This window comes from Equus caballus, chromosome 18, assembly GCF_041296265.1.
Source record: "Equus caballus isolate H_3958 breed thoroughbred chromosome 18, TB-T2T, whole genome shotgun sequence".
Lineage (NCBI taxonomy): Eukaryota > Metazoa > Chordata > Mammalia > Perissodactyla > Equidae > Equus > Equus caballus.
The window spans coordinates 79,897,962-79,917,819 of NC_091701.1; the positions used below are offsets into that span (position 1 = coordinate 79,897,962).

Here is a 19,858-nt window from a genome sequence, read left to right on the forward strand (position 1 = left end):
TATCCCCTGAGCAAGACCTAAAGGCCCTCTCCACATTTTGGCCCCAAAATACTTAAGTCATATGCTGCACATTATGTGAACACCCACTATATGGCATGCATTGAGCTGAGTTCTGAAGATATGGAGGTTAAGTGGCATGGTCTCTACCCTCAAGGACCTCACTGTCCAGTGGGAGGGGCAGGTTAGTAAGTGGGTGATACAGCCTGATAAATAGGGGGCCGTAGAAAGCGAAGCAGAGGAACACCTAATGCAGACATCCTCTCTGGAGATGGAAAAGTGGCTGAATATCAGGGAGGGCTCCCCAGAGGAGGTGCCTGAGCTGAGTTTTTGGGTAGGAGTAGGAGTCAGCCAGGGGAAGAAATGAGGGGTGTGGGTGGAGGATGGTGTTTCAGAGGGTGTGTTTGATCTCCTTGGAGTACCATCACCCAGTTACTGTTTCACATAGACCTTTAGCTGTGCTTAGTTACCCTTGGCCGTTTCTCACATGTGGGAAAATGGAGGTAAAGGAGGGGGAATGGTCCTGGACCACGGGAGCGGGGGGGAGGCCTAGAACCAGGATTCCTCCAGACAGGGATATGTAGGGCACCCGTGTAACTTGTTTTTCAGACTGAGGCACTTTGGGGAGAATTGGGGGTCCCTGGACCACAGGTGTAAACTGGGACCGTCCTAGGCATATCAGGAAGTTTGGTTGCTCTGGGCAGAGAGCTTCCTTCTGCTGTGGTTACACCACCATAGCAAGGCTGCTCCTGCCTCTAAGTTGGCTTGGGAGCTGTCTCTGCACCCTCTCCCTGTAGGGCTGCTCTTTGAGAGGGGTCCAGGATCCAATTCTGCAGAGTAGCCTCTTTAGAAGAATAGGAGGGTGGGGGCTGGGTAGGTGGTGGTGTGGGAAGCCTGGTGGACCGCAAACCCACAGGCCCTAGTTTCAGCAGTAAAGATTGGGCCCCATGAGCTGATAGGGTGGGAGGTGGCCACTTGCTTGTGGAGACTCAGAGCCCCGGTTTCTAGTTTGCCATTGGGCCAGCTGCTGTCCTGGGCAGTTTCCGCCCCTGTCTTGTCGTGACTGTGGAGAACGCACTAGGAATCGTTGGTGGGATTGCCATTCAAAGGGGCACTTTTGCTTATGGATGCTTTACTCTTGGTGACGTGGGTGCTGATGCCAATGATTGCTCATTAAGAGCCCTTGCCCGGCCCTCGACTGGGCGTATGCATGGTGAAATTCAGACTTTCATGGCTGGGCGGGGGGAGGGGGGACACTGAGAACATACTGTGAGGGACCTCTGTCTTGTGGCTGTTGTAGTAGCAGGAGAGAAGATGTTTCTGGTGGCCAGAAGATGACTACTGACTGTCTCCAGGAGAATGGAGTTTATAGTTACGGAGCTTCCTTTTCAAAGGACTGCCACTCAAACTTTTTTATGAACTGTCCAAGTCTGTGATCACCTGTGTGTGTTGAAATACCTCTCATTAAAGTAGAATTGGTCAAAATATCTGCCCTTTAGTTTTTGGGGAAGGACTAAATCGCCGTTGTTTCCCCTCAAAAGCTAAGTGACAATAACAAGGATTAGAAGGCATTTTCACATTATATAAACAACATAAAATAGGGCTTTGTTTCAAAGAGAGGCAGGGAGATTTTTTCCTATATTGTGGTTTTCTCTGTCTTGTAATAAATTTAATATTTCCAATTGGGGTTCTATAAGTTAAATGGGGAAAAATTGGAATTTTAATAATAAGCACCATCGCTTGCCTAGTTTGTCTTTTGTATGAAAATGAATGTTGCAATTACTGTGTATTAATACCCAGTAAACTATGTTCCTTTTTCATTTGGAACTAAAAAAATATTACTTGTAAGCAGGCACACACGATTTATCCTGGTAAATAAAATAATTCTAAGTGTGCATGTGTATGTTTATTCTGAAGCCATCTTTCAGAAGGCACCACTTGGAAAGAGAGGGAAGCTGATTGTCTCTTATTGTGGAGCTGACAGAATGTTTATTAATGGCCATGGATTTGAAATGAGCATCTTACTAAATGGAAGTCTTGGGCCAACCTCTGACCCTTTTGTCTTAAAGGGTTGAGAACAGATAATATGAGAGAATCCCAGCTTGTTTCCAGATGGCTGCATGCCTGATGTTCCTTTATGTTTAGCTGTCATTCAAATATGAATGCCCAGTGATTATAAGTGTCTCTTTCTCTTTTCTGGACTGAAATGAAACCTTTGATGCATCGTGTGTTAAAACAGATGAACTGTTTGGCTCATCAGTAGGGAGAGTAGAACAATAGCTGCCAACTCAATGCTCAGTGCTCAATGCTGTAGGAAAAGACTGTCCTCTGGGCCTGGGGCTGGGGTTCGTGAGCAAATGGCGTGTGCAAGTGTCAGGCTTGGGGAAGATGGGCGAGTTATACAAATAGTCTCCTGATTTTTAATTGTATAACTGCATCTGGATGAGAGTAGGAGTACGTTTGAGAAGCATGAAGGATTTGGATAAAATTTCTCAAACTTTTACATCCTTTTTGTTGGCCCATCGTTAATTTCTTGAAGTACCACTGCACAAGGGGAATTGAAAATGATGTGTTCATATGTAGTGACATGTGGAGGCATAATGCAAAAGTATTGTATAATGTTTGCCTAACCTTAAGTGTGCTATATTTGTCATTTAAAATGTATATATTTGATAAGATACCCATAATGGATAACTTGAATATCGTTTTTTCTAATACTAGCCATTTTGCGATCTGAAACACAAGTAGAGGTGGACAATTAACATTTAGGTTGAAATGCAGACCTGCCAGGAGGGCTGGGGGAGGGGAAGGAATTGGGTGACCCCTCAGTGACCTCTGCAGTAGAGGCAATGTAGGAGATGGCTGGAGACTAAGAGTTCAAGGGGACTAACCACACCCCTTTTGGGAAGCTGGAGTACCTTGAAAAATGCCAGACTGACTTGCATTCTCAGCAGTGAGTAGAAAGGTGGCTCTCATTTTCCATGGAAATCCATAAAATGAGTTAAATGCAATAATTTTATGACCTAGTCGAGAAAAAAGTGCATGTCTGATCCATTTATTTAATTATTATTTAAAATGATTATTTTTGTAATAAAAGGTGTGGTTTTTATTGTTATTCTTCATGGAAAAGCACACAAGAAAGCCTGCCCTGAAAATCTGTTGTTTTAATAACAATCGTGTTTTCTAAAACACTCAACAATGGAAATAAGCTTAAATAAAATAATCAGCTACTCCACTTTTGTTAACTTGTCTTCATAGAATACTTTTGATGGTTCAAAATGTTAATTTTTTTGTATATACTTTTTCATGATTCCTGACCACTTTATTTTTTATGACAGTTTTCTTGAGAGATAATTTCAATGTCATACAACCCACCCATTTACCATGTACAATTCAGTGACTTCTAGTGTATTCGCAGTTATGCATCTATTGCACAAGAGATTTCAGAATATTTTCATTACCCCTTAAAGGAACTCCATTCCTCGTAGGCATCATCCCCCAATCCCCTCAGCCGCTTGCAACTGCTAGTCTGCTTTCTGTCTCTAGATTTGCCCGTTCTGGCCATTTCATACGAATGGGATCATAGTGCCAATATGTGGTTTTTTGTGAGTTGGCTTCTCTCATGTGGCATCATCTTTCCCAGGTTCATCCACTTTGTCGCAGGTATCAGTCCTCACTCCTTTTTATGGCTGGATAATATTCTATTGTATAGATACACTACGTCTTGTTCATCTGTTCATCCTTTGAGGGACATTGTTTGGCTCCATTTAATTTTTCTGGGTAAACACTGAGTAGGGCAGGGGGTGATCTCATTTGCCAGGAAACTCAGGAATCAGAAATGACTTGGACTCACTTCTAACTAGCAAGGTCAAACTTGATCCCAGGTCTTAAATGCAAACTTATGCTTGTTCTTAAGTCCTTTTGCTGACCTACCTCACTACCTTCTGCCTTTATCTCCCTTTCGCCAACCACGACCAGCACAGAGTGAAACTTCAGTGGTTTCATCTAAGTGTCTTAGTGTGAAAATGACCTGACTGAAAACTTTCAGTAAGGAACTCATCAGTAGTGTCTTGACTTCAAATCCAAAACTCTGTTGTAAGTGCCAGTATTCACAGTGATTACGGCACTCTAAGATGTCACAAAATGGTCCCATCACCCTTGCCCCTGAAGCAAAAGTCCAGAACTGGATAAATGAAAAGGGGTCTAAGATTAAGGGATTAAGGTAAAGCAGATACTGGGTATAAAGAATGTTGTGAGGTTATCCTCTTTAATTCATGGGGATGAGGTCAGATGCTGGTGCCGGAAGATTCAGGACTCCACTCAGGTCTGCACAGCTTACTAAGTCATCGTTTTGCTCTTTGCCTCCTCACCAAGTCTTCTTGTGTGTTTCAGTAAATATCACATCTATTTATAATAACATCATCTGTCTAGCATGACCAAAACCAGACAATGCATAGTCCTTCCCTAAAGAGTTTACCAACATAAATTCTCACAATAAGAGCAAAGAATTAAGATGGTCATCATTCTAAGTTGGATGTGAAAGGGATTCAGAGAAGGTGACAATAGTGACCATGTGTGGAGACCTTGCTGTGCTCGGCCTCACACAGATTTAATCCTTATCACCATCCTTTGAGAAGGTACTCTTATCTCCATCTTACAGGTGGACAAGCAAGGGGTAAGTCATCTTGCTTAACATCAAACACCCAGCTAGTGGTGGAGCCAGGCTCTCCCCAGGCCGTGGGGCCCCAGAGCATGTGCTCTCCATCCCGGTGCAGAACCACCATCTGTAGCACTTGGATTCCTCATCCCCTCTCTTTCACCACCCGGCTTTGCGAGTGAGCTTCCACAGGGAGAGCAATGCTTTTCTTTGTTTCTTTTTGATGGCTCTGTTACTGGTTGCTTTATTCTCTGACCTATAAAAATAATGCATACTCATTGGAGAAAGTCAGAAAGTACAGCATAAAGAAGAAACTGAATAATCATTGAAATCCTGCAAAGAAAATAGCATAGAATGAAAGCTATGACAGTGTTTGTGGGGGGCTTTATCAGGTTCCTTCCTGCATTTCCTTTCCCCACCACTGTCTTTAAATACAGAAACCTGAATGTCGCTTGCAGTGACCTGGCTAGAGAAGTGTCTGTTCCTTATGGGCATGAGTCTACCTCATAGAAGGGCTTCTTCTGAGAACTTCCCAGACTTGTTTGCTAGTTTGTCCTTTGTTGCACGGCGTGCTCAGATGCTGCACGTTCAGAAAGTGCCGTTTGACCCTTGATATACCTGAATTATGCCTTAGTGACATGGAAGTTTCTTTGTTTCTGTAGGAAAATTCTCTCAGGATGCCTGCTGAGATGCCAGGAAGCCATCACCTCCTTCAGTCTCCAAAGGAGCAGGGTCTAGTCTGTCCCCACCCCATCCCCTGCCCCTCACCCACTGACAGTGGGGACTCTCCTCTTTATGAGTCATGACTGGTGGCTCCCGTGATGTGGCCAAGCACTGAACAGAGGGAAACTGAGAGGGAGTCTGAGGGCTTTGGCCCAGATGCGCAGCACAGGCAGCGCGTGCTCAGGACGGAGGGTGATGGTCTGACTCTTGTGCCCCCTCCCCCAGTGCTGGCAAGATCACTGCCTGTGTTTGTAGAATGATGGCGGTGCGGATTGAGGGGGGCACGGAAGGAAGAAGCTGGGCCGGAAAAAAGAAACAGTTTACCGAATGTCAAGCATTCCTGCTGCGTAGTGAGAGGCGGGACATTTCTATGTTTTATCTAATTAAAAACAGTCATTTTCTAAGGTCTTTCCATCATTTTGGGCCTGAGGAAACTAAGTTTCAGGGAGTCCAGTATCTTTGTTTAAAGCCACGTGGGTAAAATGAGGGTATGCTTCAGATGTTTTGTTTGTTCTTGCTTTGTCTTGGGTTTTGTAGTAATTGGAGCCCTGGTCAAAACTGAGACTCAGGCTTTTATTTTTTTTTTTTATTTTTTTTTTTATTTATTTATTTTTTTTATTAATGTTATGATAGATTACAACCTTGTGAGATTTCAGTTGTACATTTTTGTTAGTCATGTTGTGGGTACACCACTTCCCCCTCCGTACCCTCCCCCCACCCCCCCTTTTCCCTGGTAACCACCAATCAGATCTCCTTCTCAATATACTAATTTCCACCTATGAGTGGAGTCATATAGAGTTCGTCTTTCTCTGACTGACTTATTTCGCTTAACATAATACCCTCGAGGTCCATCCACATTGTTGTGAATGGGCCAATTTCGTCTTTTTTTATGGCTGAGTAGTATTCCATTGTGTATATATACCACATCTTCTTTATCCAATCATTAGTTTCTGGGCATGTAGGCTGGTTCCACGTCTTGGCTATTGTAAATAATGCTGCAATGAACATAGGGGTGCAACGGACTCTTGAGATATCTGATATCAGGTTCTTAGGATAGATACCCAGTAATGGGATGGCTGGGTCATAGGGTATTTCTATTTTTAACTTTTTGAGAAATCTCCATACTGTTTTCCATAGTGGCTGTACCAGTTTGCATTCCCACCAACAGTGTATGAGGGTTCCTCTTTCTCCACAACCTCTCCAACATTTGTCGTTCTTGGTTTTGGATGTTTTTGCCAATCTAACGGGGGTAAGGTGATATCTTAGTGTAGTTTTGATTTGCATTTCCCTGATGATTAGCGATGATGAACATCTTTTCATGTGTCTATTGGCCATATTCATATCTTCTTTTGAGAAGTGTCTGTTCATGTCCTCTGCCCATTTTTTGATCGGGTTGTTTGTTTTTTTGTTGTTAAGCAGTGTGAGTTCTTTGTATATTATGGAGATTAACCCTTTGTCGGATAAGTGGCTTGTAAATATTTTTTCCCAATTAGTGAGCTGTTTTTTTGTTTCAATCCTGTTTTCCCTTGCCTTGAAGAAGCTCTTTAGTCTGATGAAGTCCCATTTGTTTATTCTTTCTATTGTTTCCCTCAACTGAGGAGTTACAGTGTCCGAAAAGATTCTTTTGAAACTGATGTCAAAGAGTGTACTGCCTATATTCTCTTCCAAAAGACTTATTGTCTCAGGCCTAATCTTTAGGTCTTTGATCCATTTTGAGTTTATTTTGGTGTGTGGTGAAAAAGAATGGTCAATTTTCAATCTTTTGCATGTGGCTGTCCAGTTTTCCCAGCATCATTTGTTGAAGAGACTTTCTTTTCTCCATTGTAGGCCCTCTGCTCCTTTGTCGAAGATTAGCTGTCCATAGATGTGTGGTTTTATCTCTGGGCTTTCAATTCTGTTCCATTGATCTGTGGACCTGTTTTTGTACCAGTACCATGCTGTTTTGATCACTGTAGCTTTGTAGTATGTTTTGAAATCGGGGATTGTGATTCCGCCGGCTTTGTTTTTCTTGCTCAGGATTGCTTTAGCAATTCGCGGTCTTTTGTTGCCCCATATGAATTTTAGGATTGTTTGTTCAATTTCTGTGAAAAATGTTCTTGGGATTCTGATTGGGATAGCATTGAATCTGTATATTGCTTTAGGTAGTATGGACATTTTAACTATGTTTATTCTTCCAATCCATGTGCAAGGGATGTCTTTCCATCTCTTTATGTCATCGCCTATTTCTTTCAAGAAAGTCTTGTAGTTTTCATTGTATAGATCCTTCACTTCCTTGGTTAAGTTTATCCCAAGGTATTTTATTCTTTTCGTTGCGATTGTGAATGGGATAGAGTTCTTGAGTTCTTTTTCTGTTAGTTTATTGTTAGTGTATAGAAATGCTACTGATTTATGCACGTTAATTTTATACCCTGCTACTTTGCTGTAGTTGTTGATTATTTCTAATAGTTTTTCTGTGGATTCTTTGGGGTTTTCTATGTATAAGATCATGTCGTCTGCAAACAACGAGAGTTTTACTTCTTCGTTACCTATTTGGATTCCTTTTATTTCTTTTTCCTGCCGAATTGCTCTGGCCAGCACCTCCAGAACTATGTTGAATAGGAGTGGTGAAAGTGGGCACCCTTGTCTTGTTCCTGTCCTCAGAGGGATGGCTTTCAGCTTTTGTCCATTGAGTATGATGTTGGCTGTGGGTCTATCATATATGGCCTTTATTATGTTGAGGTACTTTCCTTCTATACCCATTTTACTGAGGGTTTTTATCATAAATGGGTGTTGGATCTTGTCGAATGCTTTCTCTGCATCTATTGAGATGATCATGTGGTTTTTGTTTTTCATTTTGTTGATGTAGTGTATCACGTTGATTGACTTGTGGATGTTGAACCATCCCTGTGTCCCTGGTATAAATCCCACTTGATCATGGTGTATAATCTTTTTGATGTATTGCTGTAATCGGTTAGCCAAAATTTTGTTGAGGATTTTTGCATCTATGTTCATCAGTGATATCGGCCTGTAGTTCTCCTTCTTTGTGTTGTCCTTGTCAGGTTTGGGGATCAGAGTGATGTTGGCTTCATAGAATGTGTTAGGGAGTTCTCCATCTTTCTCAATTTTCTGGAACTGTTTGAGGAGAATAGGTATTAAGTCTTCTTTGAATGTTTGGTAGAATTCTCCAGAGAAGCCGTCTGGTCCTGGACTCTTGTTTTTGGGGAGGTTTTTGATTACCGTTTCTATTTCCTTACTTGTGATTGGTCTATTCAGATTCTCCATTTCTTCCTGATTCAGTTTGGGGAGATTGTAGGAGTCTAGGAATTTGTCCATTTCTTCCAGGTTGTTCAATTTGTTGGCATATAGTTTTTCATAGTATTCTCTTATGATCTCTTGTATTTCATTGGTATCTGTTGTGATTTCTCCTCTGTCATTCCTGATTTTATTAATTTGCGATTTCTCTCTTCTTTTCTTGGTGAGTCTGGCTAGGGGTTTGTCAATTTTGTTAATTCTTTCGAAGAACCAACTCTTTGTTTCATTGATCCTTTCTATTGTCTTTTTTGTTTCAATATCGTTTATTTCTGCTCTTATTTTTATTATTTCCCTCCTTCTACTGACTCTGGGCCTTGTTTGTTCTTCTTTTTCTAGTTCTGTTAGGTGTCGTTTGAGGTTGCTTACGTGAGCTTTTTCTTGTTTAGTGAGGTGAGCCTGTATTGCGATGAATTTCCCTCTTAGGACTGCTTTTGCTGCATCCCAAATGATTTGGTATGTCGTGTTCTCATTTTCATTTGTCTCCAGATAATATTTGATTTCTTCTTTAATTTCTTCAATGATCCATTGTTTGTTGAGAAGCGTGTTGTTTAGTCTCCACATTTTTGCACCTTTCTCTGCTTTTTTCTTGTAGTTGATTTCTAGTTTAATAGCGTTATGATCAGAAAAGATGCTTGATATTATTTCAACTCTCTTGTATTTATTGATGTTTGCTTTGGTTCCCAAAATATGGTCAATCCTTGAGAATGTTCCATGTGCACTTGAGAAGAATGTGTAACCTGCTGTTTTTGGATGAAGTGTTCTATATATATCTATTAAGTCCATCTGGTCTAATTTTTCATTTAATTCTATTATTTCCTTGTTGATTTTCTGTCTGGATGTTCTGTCCATTGGTGTTAATGGTGTGTTGAGGTCCCCTACTATTATTGTATTGTTGTTGATGTCTTCTTTTAGTTCTATTAAGAGTTGCTTTACAAATTTTGGTGCTCCTGTGTTGGGTGCGTATATATTTATAAGTGTTATGTCTTCTTGGTGGAGAGTCCCTTTTATCATTATATACTGTCCCTCTTTGTCTTTCTTTATCTGTTTTGCTTTGAAATCTACCTTGTCTGATATTAGTATAGCGACACCTGCTTTCTTTTGTTCATTATTAGCTTGGAGTATTGTTCTCCATCCCTTCACTCTGAGTCTGTGTTTGTCTTTGGGGCTGAGGTGTGTTTCCTGGAGGCAGCATATTGTTGGATCTTGTTCTTTGATCCATCCTGCCACTCTGTGTCTTTTGATTGGGGAGTTCAATCCGTTTACATTTAGAGTGATTATTGAGACGTGGGGGCCTACCACTACCATTTTGTGTCTTGTTTTCCGGTTTTCTTCAGTTTCCTTTGTTTCTCGTCCCATGGTTTAATCTGTTCTGATGTAGAGCTGCTACTCTCTGTTGTTGTCCTTCTACTTATCTCCTCTGCTCTTGGTTTTGTAGCCCCTTTCCTTTTTTGGATTTTTCAGGAATGAGGGTTTTCCTGAGGATTTCCTGAAGAGGAGGTTTTGTGGCAATGAACTCCCTTAATTTTTGTTTATCTGGGAAAGTTTTTATTTCTCCATCGTATTTGAAGGATATTTTCGCTGGGTAGAGAATTCTCGGCTGTAGGTTTTTGTCCTTCAGATTTTTGAATATATCATTCCACTCTCTTCTAGCCTGTAAAGTTTCTGCTGAGAAATCTGCTGATAGCCTGATGGGGGTTCCTTTGTAGGTTAGTTTCTTTTGCCTGGCTGTCCTTAATATTTTCTCCTTGTCGTTGACTTTTGCTAGCTTCACTACTATATGCCGTGGAGTTGGTCTTCTTGCATTGATAAAGTTTGGAGATCTATTGGCTTCTGTCACCTGAAGATCCATCTCCCTCACCAGATTTGGGAAGTTCTCAGCCATTATTTCTTTGGATAGGTTTTCTGCCCCTTTCTCCTTCTCTTCTCCCTCTGGTATACCTATAATCCTTACGTTGCATCTCCTAATTGTGTCTGATAATTCTCGGAGAGTTTCTTCATTTCTTTTAAGTCTTGCTTCTCTCTCCTCCTCTGCCTGCAACAATTCTATATTGCCATCTTCCAAATTGCTAATTCTTTCCTCCATATTATCGGCCCTACTGTTCAGAGCATCTAGATTTTTCTTAATCTCCTCTATTGTGTTCTTCATTTCCAGTATTTCTGTTTGGTTCTTCTTTATCGTATCAAACTCTTTTGTGACATAGCTCCTGAACTCGTTGAGTTGTCGGTCAGAATTCTCTCTTAACTCAGTGAGTATTTTAATGATGGCTGTTTTGAAGTCATCATCATTTAGGTTATATATCTCATTTTCTTTGGGATTGTTTTCTGTGTATTTGTTACTTTCTTTCTGTTCTGGAGATTTAATGTATTTTTTCATATTGCTTGATGATGTTGATTTGTGCCTCCGCATGGAGATAGAGTTTAGTTGCTCCTTTCACTTGTTTCAGCTGCTGCAGTGGGGGGAGCAGCTGTTTATACTTCACCAACCAGGAACCCTGTCCGTAGTTGCTAACTGGGCCTGGGCCCCTCTTCGTAGCCACAGTGGCCCTTTGGATTCCCTCCTCTGCCGTGGGGGCCGTCACGGGGGGCTTCAGGCTGCAGGTGCCTACTGTTGTTGCCCACCTAGATGCGCTCTCTGCTTGGGGTCTGCAACGGTGTTATGGGCTTTTCCAGCGGCCAGGGGTGGGATCACTTTTATTTGTCGCTCGGTTGCTGTCGGCACCCACCAAATCTCACTTGTCCTCTATGGGTCGCAGGAGAGCTATTGGCATCTTCTACAGTCTGTGGTTAGTACACCTAGCTATGCTGCTTTTGCCCTGGGGTCTTCCAGCCTTGTGGCTGGCGGCTGGGTGCCTTCTACTGGTGCTGTGCAGAGGCTTTCCCTAAGGCTTCTGTGAGCCTGTAGGGTTTCCCCCTAGGCTACTAAGCTGGGTCTCTGGAACTCTCTCCAGCCCCAGTCCTCTCCGAGATCTCCGGCAATCCCTAGCCTCACCGGGTGGGCAACGGCAGCTGGGGGTCGCCCCGCCCTCTGGGCTTCTCTCCGGGCCTCTGCTGGGAGCTCTGAATGCTCAACGTGGCCCCTCTGCTACCGGCATACAGAGAGTTTTGTCTGCTGCCTGGCGGAGCTCCGGCGCTTCCCCTCCGGGTCGCCGGACCCGCCTTTGAAAGTTCCCCCGCCCCGGTCCTCTCCGAGATCTCCGGCAATCCCTAGTCCCACGGGGCGGGCAACGGCAGCTGGGGGACGCCCCGCCCTCTGGGCTTCTGTCCGAGCCTCTGCCGGGAGCCCTGAATGCTGGGCGTGGCCCCTCTGCTACCGGCAGACAGAGAGTTTTGTCTGCTGCCTGGCGGAGCTCCGGCGCTTCCCCTCCGGGTCGCCGGACCCGCCTTTGAAAGTTCCCCCGCCCCGGTCCTCTCCGAGATCTCCGGCAATCCCTAGTCCCACGGGGCGGGCAACGGCAGCTGGGGGTCGCCCCGCCCTCTGGGCTTCTGTCCGGGCCTCTGCCGGGAGCCCTGAGTGCTCAGCGTGGCCCCTCTGCTACCGGCAGACAGAAAGTTTTGTCTGCTGCCTGGCGGAGCTCCGGCGCTTCCCCTCCGGGTCGCCGATCCTGCCTTTGAAAGTTCCCCCGCCCCGGTCCTCTCCGAGATCTCCGGCAATCCCTAGTCCCCCGGGGCTGGCAACGGCAGCTGGGGGTCGCCCCGCCCTCTGGGCTTCTCTCCGGGCCTCTGCCGGGAGCCCTGAGTGCTCAGCGTGGCCCCTCTGCTACCGGCAGACAGAGAGTTTTGTCTGCTGCCTGGCGGAGCTCCGGCACTTCCCCACCGGGTCGCCAGACCCGCCTTTGAAAGTTCCCCCGCCCCGGTCCTCTCCGAGATCTCCGGCAATCCCTAGTCCCACGGGGCGGGCAACGGCAGCTGGGAGACCTCCGTGCCCTCCGTGTCTCTCTCTGGGACCCTCCGGGCGCCCCGAGCACCAGGCCGGGTCTCCCCGCCAATGGCGGGGAGAGACTCTCCCCGCGGGCTCAGGTGTGCAACTCCAAAGTTTCCCTCTGCGTTTAGGAGTAATTGCGGGGGGTTTAGGTAGGGTTCTGGTCACCTGTTTCCACCGTCGCTCCTCTGTTGTGTTCTCGCTCCTGCCCTAGATGTGTGTGGATCCTCTGGGGGCGTCCGTTGGAAGAAAGCCGCTTGCGGGTACTAGGCTGCCCGTCGGGGTCGGAGAGTTTTCACCTATTTCCACATCCTCCCGGAGGAAAGTCCGTCCGCCTTCCGATGTATAGTCGCGTGGGTGTCTCAGACGTCCTGAGATGCTGTCTGGATATCCTTTGTCAAGCGATAAGTGTCCAAATAATTGTAGACTCGAAGGGCGAGAGACAAAGAGGACTACTCACGGCGCCATCTTGGAATTCCTCCCGAGGCTGCACAGTTCTTAAAGACTATGCACATTTCTTAATCCCTAGAGCTTGGCACAGAGTAGGGAATAATGACAGCTCACAGTAAATGAAAACTTATCATATGCTGTGCACTGGTCTAGGATCCTTACATTTATTGACTTCCTGAGTCCTTATAACAACTTCATACACGATACTATTTTTGGCTTCAATTTAAGGACAAGGGAACTGAGGGGCAGAGAGGTTAAACAACCTGCCCAATATTATAGAGTTAGGAGGTGGGGGAGCCAAGATTTGAACTTCGGCTGAATGGCTCCAAAGTTGATCTTATTAGCCTGTCTACTGTGCTGTTTCACCAATGGCTGAAATCCTCATGGGTTTGCAAAGAGCATATGCTCTTGCTATCTTTTGAAATAGTCATTCCCAATAATCCTAGCTCTGTCTCCTCTGCCTCTTCTTAAGGATAGCGCCTGCTGCTGTTGGCCTGCGTGGCTGAGCTGCAGCCTCCATCGCAGCTATCTCTCAGGCTTTTATTTTTAAGGGAACTGAGAGACTGCTGTGCTGTTGGGCTCGATCTGAATTCTTCAGGGAAACAAAGAAATAGTATTTTATTCATTCATTCAGCAAACTTTTTTGTGTTTTGAGCAACTGATTATTTGCAGGTGCTCCGCTCGATGCTGCGAGCGAGGCGTGTGCCCTGCTGTCGAGGGCTCTCTGACTGCTGGATGAAGACAATTACATAAGAACAATGCAGCACCGTAATGAGTCTTGTGATGGTTCTTTTGATAGAGGATGAATTTCATAAATAATTACATTTAGAATTATGGAGTCATGAGATAAAAACGTCTTCCGTTTTTATTGTCTAATATCCATTATTTCTCCCTTTTCTTTGTTTTAAAAAACTTTGTCGTGAAAAATTTCAAACCTACACCAACATAGAAGAGATTGTGAGCCCCTCACCCCGTGTGTGCAGCCCCCAGCCCCTAAAATCATCAACCACTGGCCAACCTGTCTCCGTCTTTGATTCTTTTCCTGGTGATTTTGTTCCCCCTTGTTTCTCCTTTTCGGAGCTGCTGTGAGTCTTGGGGTGGGGCTTCCTGTGTGATGCAGACATTATTGAACATTTTTCTCCAAGATACTGCTTGTTTCCTTTTTTTTTTTGTCAGTCTGGGAACAAAGAATGCATGACACATGGCTGTCTTTTGAGTTGTTTAGCAAAAAGACAATAAAACGGTTATTTGATTTCCAGGTTCAAGGATGAACCCTGCTGCTCATAAAGGGGCCGCTCTTTGCTGGCTTTAAAGGTTTAGACGTTGGTTTGCCTGCTGGACGAGTGCATGGCGTGTTGGTTGGAAAAAACCCTTAGCAGGTTCAAAAATATAGAACACCCTCCAAATAATCTTTCAAGTGAGCTGAGCCTGGCAAGAAAAATCATGGCAGAGAACATTTGTTGCATTTGTGGTGTATTTTTGCATATGTGTAAGGGCAGCAATTTCAGGCCTTTAAGGAGTTAAGCTGGCTGGAGGATTGGGTACGGGAAGCCAACCTGCCTGATTCATTGGTTCCATTTTTATGGTGCTCGCGATGTGTGATGAGGACACCCTCCACACTGCCGAGTGTTGCTCCCACTGCTCGCTTCTGAGAAGGGAATGACTCCTCCCATGGCAGGCGCTGGGGCAGCATTTTTTCTGGTAGAGATCTGAACCATTGATGCCTTTAGGATAAAGAAGAGGTTTCCATGAGTAAATCCTTGCTAATGAATAAAACTCCAGGTGTGGATGCTTTGTATTTGCTGCTGAGAATCTTCCTGAAAATGCTCCTTTTTCACTCATCTCTCCAGGCATGGAGAGAGCTACCAGTATGGGTGATGTCAGCTTAGCCCTAGAATGTGGGGAGGAGGCAGTTGTTTGCCTGCTCACGTGTGTGATGGTGCTTTGCAAACTCATTTCAGTTCTTAAGCATCTCAGTCAGGTGATGTTGACCCCCCTCTGCTCTCGAGTAACAGTCCTCGATGGGCCAGCGAGTGGTGAGTGTGACTACAAGACAGGTCTTTGCTGGCAGCATGCGTTGCTGTCCGAAGGAGAGCCTGGCATATTGTCGGCACCCAGTCATTGTTTGAATGTACACGTGAGTGGAAATATTCCAAATCAGCCTTTTCCAGAGTGTGTTTTATATAACCTTGGTATTATGGGGAAATAGTTTCATGGACCAATACATTGGGAAACGTTAGTCTCTGGTAGAGTCACTGAAGGTTTGAATATGTTTTGCAGTGGCGGTCACTTTCCTTTAACCCAGTGGATGAAGCCGTGTGATTGTGGTGCCTCTATCACAGCACGTGCATTCATGCCCCACAGAGTTACTATTAGGCATAAGCACTTTCGGAAATACAGCCAAATTAACAGCTTTCTAGAGTATTTCACGTTTCCCAGTTGAGACCACCACGTGAAAAATTAAGCTCAGATCTTGCCTTCTGCTTTTGTCTTCTCTTCATTCCTTTAGTTTCCATTCTGAAGCCTCAATGATCACCTTTATCTTGATGGTTTGGACACTATGTTTCCTATCCTACCATATTTCCTGGGTTATTCTTTTATTTGGGCATTAAAACAAACTTTTTCTTATAAGAATAATACACGTTCAAGTTGGAAAATTAGAAAATATAGATAGGTAAAACAACCTACTTATAACTCCATGATGAGAGATAACTGTTACACCTTTATCTGTTGGTGTATATATCCTTTAGATCTCAGACTGTGGAGCTGAACTCCCTGGGTTCAAATCCCAGCTCTTCCACTTACTGGTTATGTGACTTTGGGCAAGTCATTTAGCCATCTGCTTCAGTTTCCTCCTCTCTAATGTGCAGATAATGACAGTGCCCATGTACTGGAGTTGTTATGAGAAATAAATCAATTAATATCTGTAAAATCCTTAGAGCAGTACCTGGTGCACAGAATTTATTTAAGAGCTAGAATAAAGAAATATGTGTATGCATGTATACTGTGTATGTGTGTGTGTGTATAATATTATGTTGTATGCATACATCAAAAATTTCTTAAGCAGTTCACTATGGTTGGATATTTAGGTTGTTGCAGATATTTCACAGTGATTAACAGCTCTGTCTTGAGCACCTGTCCTTCAAATTTTGGGGGTATCCATCATTTCCTTAGGTTAATTTCTTACATTGGAACTACTGGATCAGTGGATGTGCATGTTTTAAAACTTTGGCACAGTCTTCCTACAGAACTTGGTAAGAGAGCCAATCAGTGCGGCTCACTGTCATGTTTGAGAATGCTGTCCTTTTTCATTTATGTCAATATGGAGGGTAAAACATTTTCCCATTTAAAGAAACGTTACTGCTGATGTTAATTTCTGCCATATGGATGGATTGGCCACTTGTGTTTCCCCTTTGGTTGTTGCTATTTACAGTTTGAAGAAAAAAAAATGGACAAAGGACTTTTTTCTTTTTGTGAGAATCCTCTCTCTGTTAAGGATTTTAATCCCTTGTCATGTGTTGTAAATACCCCTGCAGCCTACTCCCCTTTTCTCTTAATCTCTCTCTCCTGATTCTCCCATTTGCTTCACTCCACTGCCTGAATCCAGACTTCTCTACCTTTTTTTGTGGTTTTCCGGTCTAGTCTCTGGTATAACTTAACTGAACATTTATAAAATATTGTCACTAACACTCTATTCATAATATCTTTTAAAAAAGGAGTCTGCAGAGATGATATATCGGTTCTTGAAGGACATAGGACAATTTTTAAATGAAATTTGTCTAGAGAATAAATGTCTTTGAATTCCTTTTTTATCCTAGAACTGAAGTGATAAGGTTTCAGTTTATAAAAGTACCATCTCATTCATATTTTGTGCTTTTGTGATGTTGAACAGTACTTTATAAGCCTCTCTCTGCCATTTTATTTGCAACATGAGTTATATAGCATGTGAAACCCATAATATTAAATGATTGTTTTGTGTAGACTTACTGAGCTGGAGAGTTGAATCTTTTTGTCCAATTGTTTAGTTTAAAATAAGATTTTTTTTCTGAATAAATCTGTTAATGATGAACTTGAGGTTTTATTTGTTCCCCCATTGGATAAGAATAGAGTGGAGAGATTTCTTTCAAGGACTGATCTTTACGCACATTTCCTGGGTATAAACCTCAAGACCGTTATTTTATAATAATGGAAGTAAAATATTTGATGCATTGAATCTTCTCATGCATATAACCTCGTTTTCTACTCCATTTATTTGATAATTGTTTCATCATTTCAAATTCAATTTGTAATAGCAATGAACACTCTTTAATATTTTTCTAATAAGGATTAGTTGGAGAGGTTAATATGGTCAGAAATTTAAAGAAGCCCAGAGTCATCTTAATGAGTGTCAGGTAATTAACCTACATGAATAGATTAAAGAAATCAAGCTGGCACACTGATGGGTTTTCCTTTCAAGTTCAAATTTAGAACATCATCTGTGCATTGCCTAGGTCTTACACATTAGATGGTGATTGCTATATTGTTTTTTAATATATAAAAGGCTTAATTGTGAAACCTTATTAGAATTCCTCATCAAATTTGATTAATTGAAGAATGATTATGTTATGTGATATGAATTTTGAATTCTTATATTTAAATGATTATTTCTTTAATAAATAGCCTCCCCCAAAAGAATTTTTTCATGAATCAGGAACCAGTGCTTTAATATATAGATCTCCTGTTACAAGAAAAAATCATAATATAAAGCTTAAGCAGTTCATGAACGGCTTAATTTAGGTCTAAGAAACTTGTTGAACATGATTGTCACTATTATCCTACGAATGCTATTGTTGAAATTTAGATGAAAAGTTTTCAGTTCCAGTGGTCACCGTAGGATTAGAGACAAGTTGTAGAAGTAATCCTGAGTGATTCAAAGGCAAGACTTCATCTTCTAAATTATTCAGGCAGATGACATTATCATCTTCTTGAGGAATTCTAGAAATTTATGGAAATTTCTCCTTTGTTTAGCTAATTACAATAAAGTTGATAGAAGCTGTTTGTTTTTCTGTCCCTACTGGTGGTGTGCAGTCAGTTGCTATACTCTCTTTTAAAATCATGGTAATTTTAGATCTGGAAGAGGCTTACGCTAGAGATCATTGGTTTGGATCCCCTCCTTGAGGGGAGGTATTTCTGGTCTAGAGTAGGTACCACTGTCTTGGAGAAAGAGACAGAATCTGGGTTTTTACCTCAGCTCTGCATTTTCCATCGGCTCATTCAGCCTCAGTATTCTGTTTTGTGCAAGGAGGACGCACACTTTGTCATGTGGACAGAATGAATGAGACGTTGCTTGTGAAACTGTATGAATCTGCTAAGTAGTGCAAATGCCAGATGCTTCATTGTTTGCTTTCTTGGTGAAACTTCTCTTCTCATTCTTAGGAGTGTCTCCTCCAAGTTGAGTGTACTCGTTTATTTGACTGTCTTAATTTTCAGTCTTTTAAGTCTACTCTCTCACTACAAATGCTGCCCAAGAATTTTCTTAAATAATAGAACAAAGAAATAGACAGTGAAAATTTGGTAACGAGTTTAGGAGAAGATGGAATGTTATATTAGTTCTGTACACACTATTCTTGTGCTTAGTAAAATGTTGGTTTTGGTCAGAATGTTGTGTGTTGAGTCGTATTTTGGCTTTTTTATGTTTTTCATTGTCACAGACTCTATGGCCAACTCTCACCAAACATCTCATTAGCGAGGGTCCCTATTTAAAAGGGAGGCCAGGTCAAATAATCCATTTGGGACTCTTCTCTGAGCAGCTCTGTATTGATTTTTGGTGTGGATGGGTGAGATACAAGATTAAAAAAAACATCCAGAAACCCTAAAACAACTTAGTCTGGTTAGAAGATCACGGAACAGTCAGAAGTTGGTACTCAGTCTCTCAACAACTATTTGGTCATTTGGGTTTTAGAAAATCTGTTCTGATTCCCCAGCTACAATGGGGATGGACAGGAAGCTATCTTTATACCACTTTGTGTGCCTTATTGACCAACACAGTTGTTTTCTCTCAGGAGATGCTCCGTAAATATTTTGAATCAACCTATAGAACCAGGATAATTATAAGTCCCTCTCTACTTTTACAAAAACAGCTCACAGGACAGGTATTACTGGTACTAGGTTAACAGCATCCTCTGAAACGCTAAGGAGAGCAAATTTGCTTCGCTAAATTATATAGCCGTGTGCTCACTTATTTATCTTTTAAAGTGGTCAATAAAAGAGACTTCTTGCTTCAGCACAGGAACAAGGAAGTGTAGAATGGAATAGTCTTTTAAGTCAGAAAAGTTGAACATACTGATCCTTATCACATAACCTGAGGCATCTAGGTTGATGTTCTTTATGCCTTTATAACTCCTATTTTATTAAATTTGCTGTCTGTCAACCTCTTTGAGAATTTTCTTTTTTTTTTTGATCTGACTTCTTGATAGCACATTTTGTACTGGAAGACAGTATTTTAGCTATGGTTGAAATAATTTGTAGGTCTTGACTAATTCACCAGTATTACTTCAGGAATCCTCATAAAAAGTGTTTCAGTGGTTTTTATTTGTTAATTTCTCTACTGGGGCAAATTAAGTGCTGAGAAGTAAAGCAATCCACCAAGTCTGTGTGAACTGTTTGGATCCCTGAGGACCATCAGGAACAGATAATGAAAACATTGAAAATTTACTCTCCCAACTTTGATATTATTTTTTTTAGATCAGACCCCAGGACGTTTTTCATTGACCTAATAATCATCTGTTACCGAAATGTAGGACCTTAGTGCCTGTTAACTACTGCCTGATAAAAACTCTGCT

At 42.4% G+C, this 19,858-nt stretch overlaps 1 protein-coding gene across 12 annotated transcripts in view; it reads left to right on the forward strand.

The window, feature by feature from the left end:
* PARD3B (par-3 family cell polarity regulator beta) overlaps positions 1-19,858 on the forward strand; it is a 921,213-nt gene that overhangs the window by 39,822 nt on the left and 861,533 nt on the right. The gene's annotated exons all lie outside the window — the stretch shown is intronic.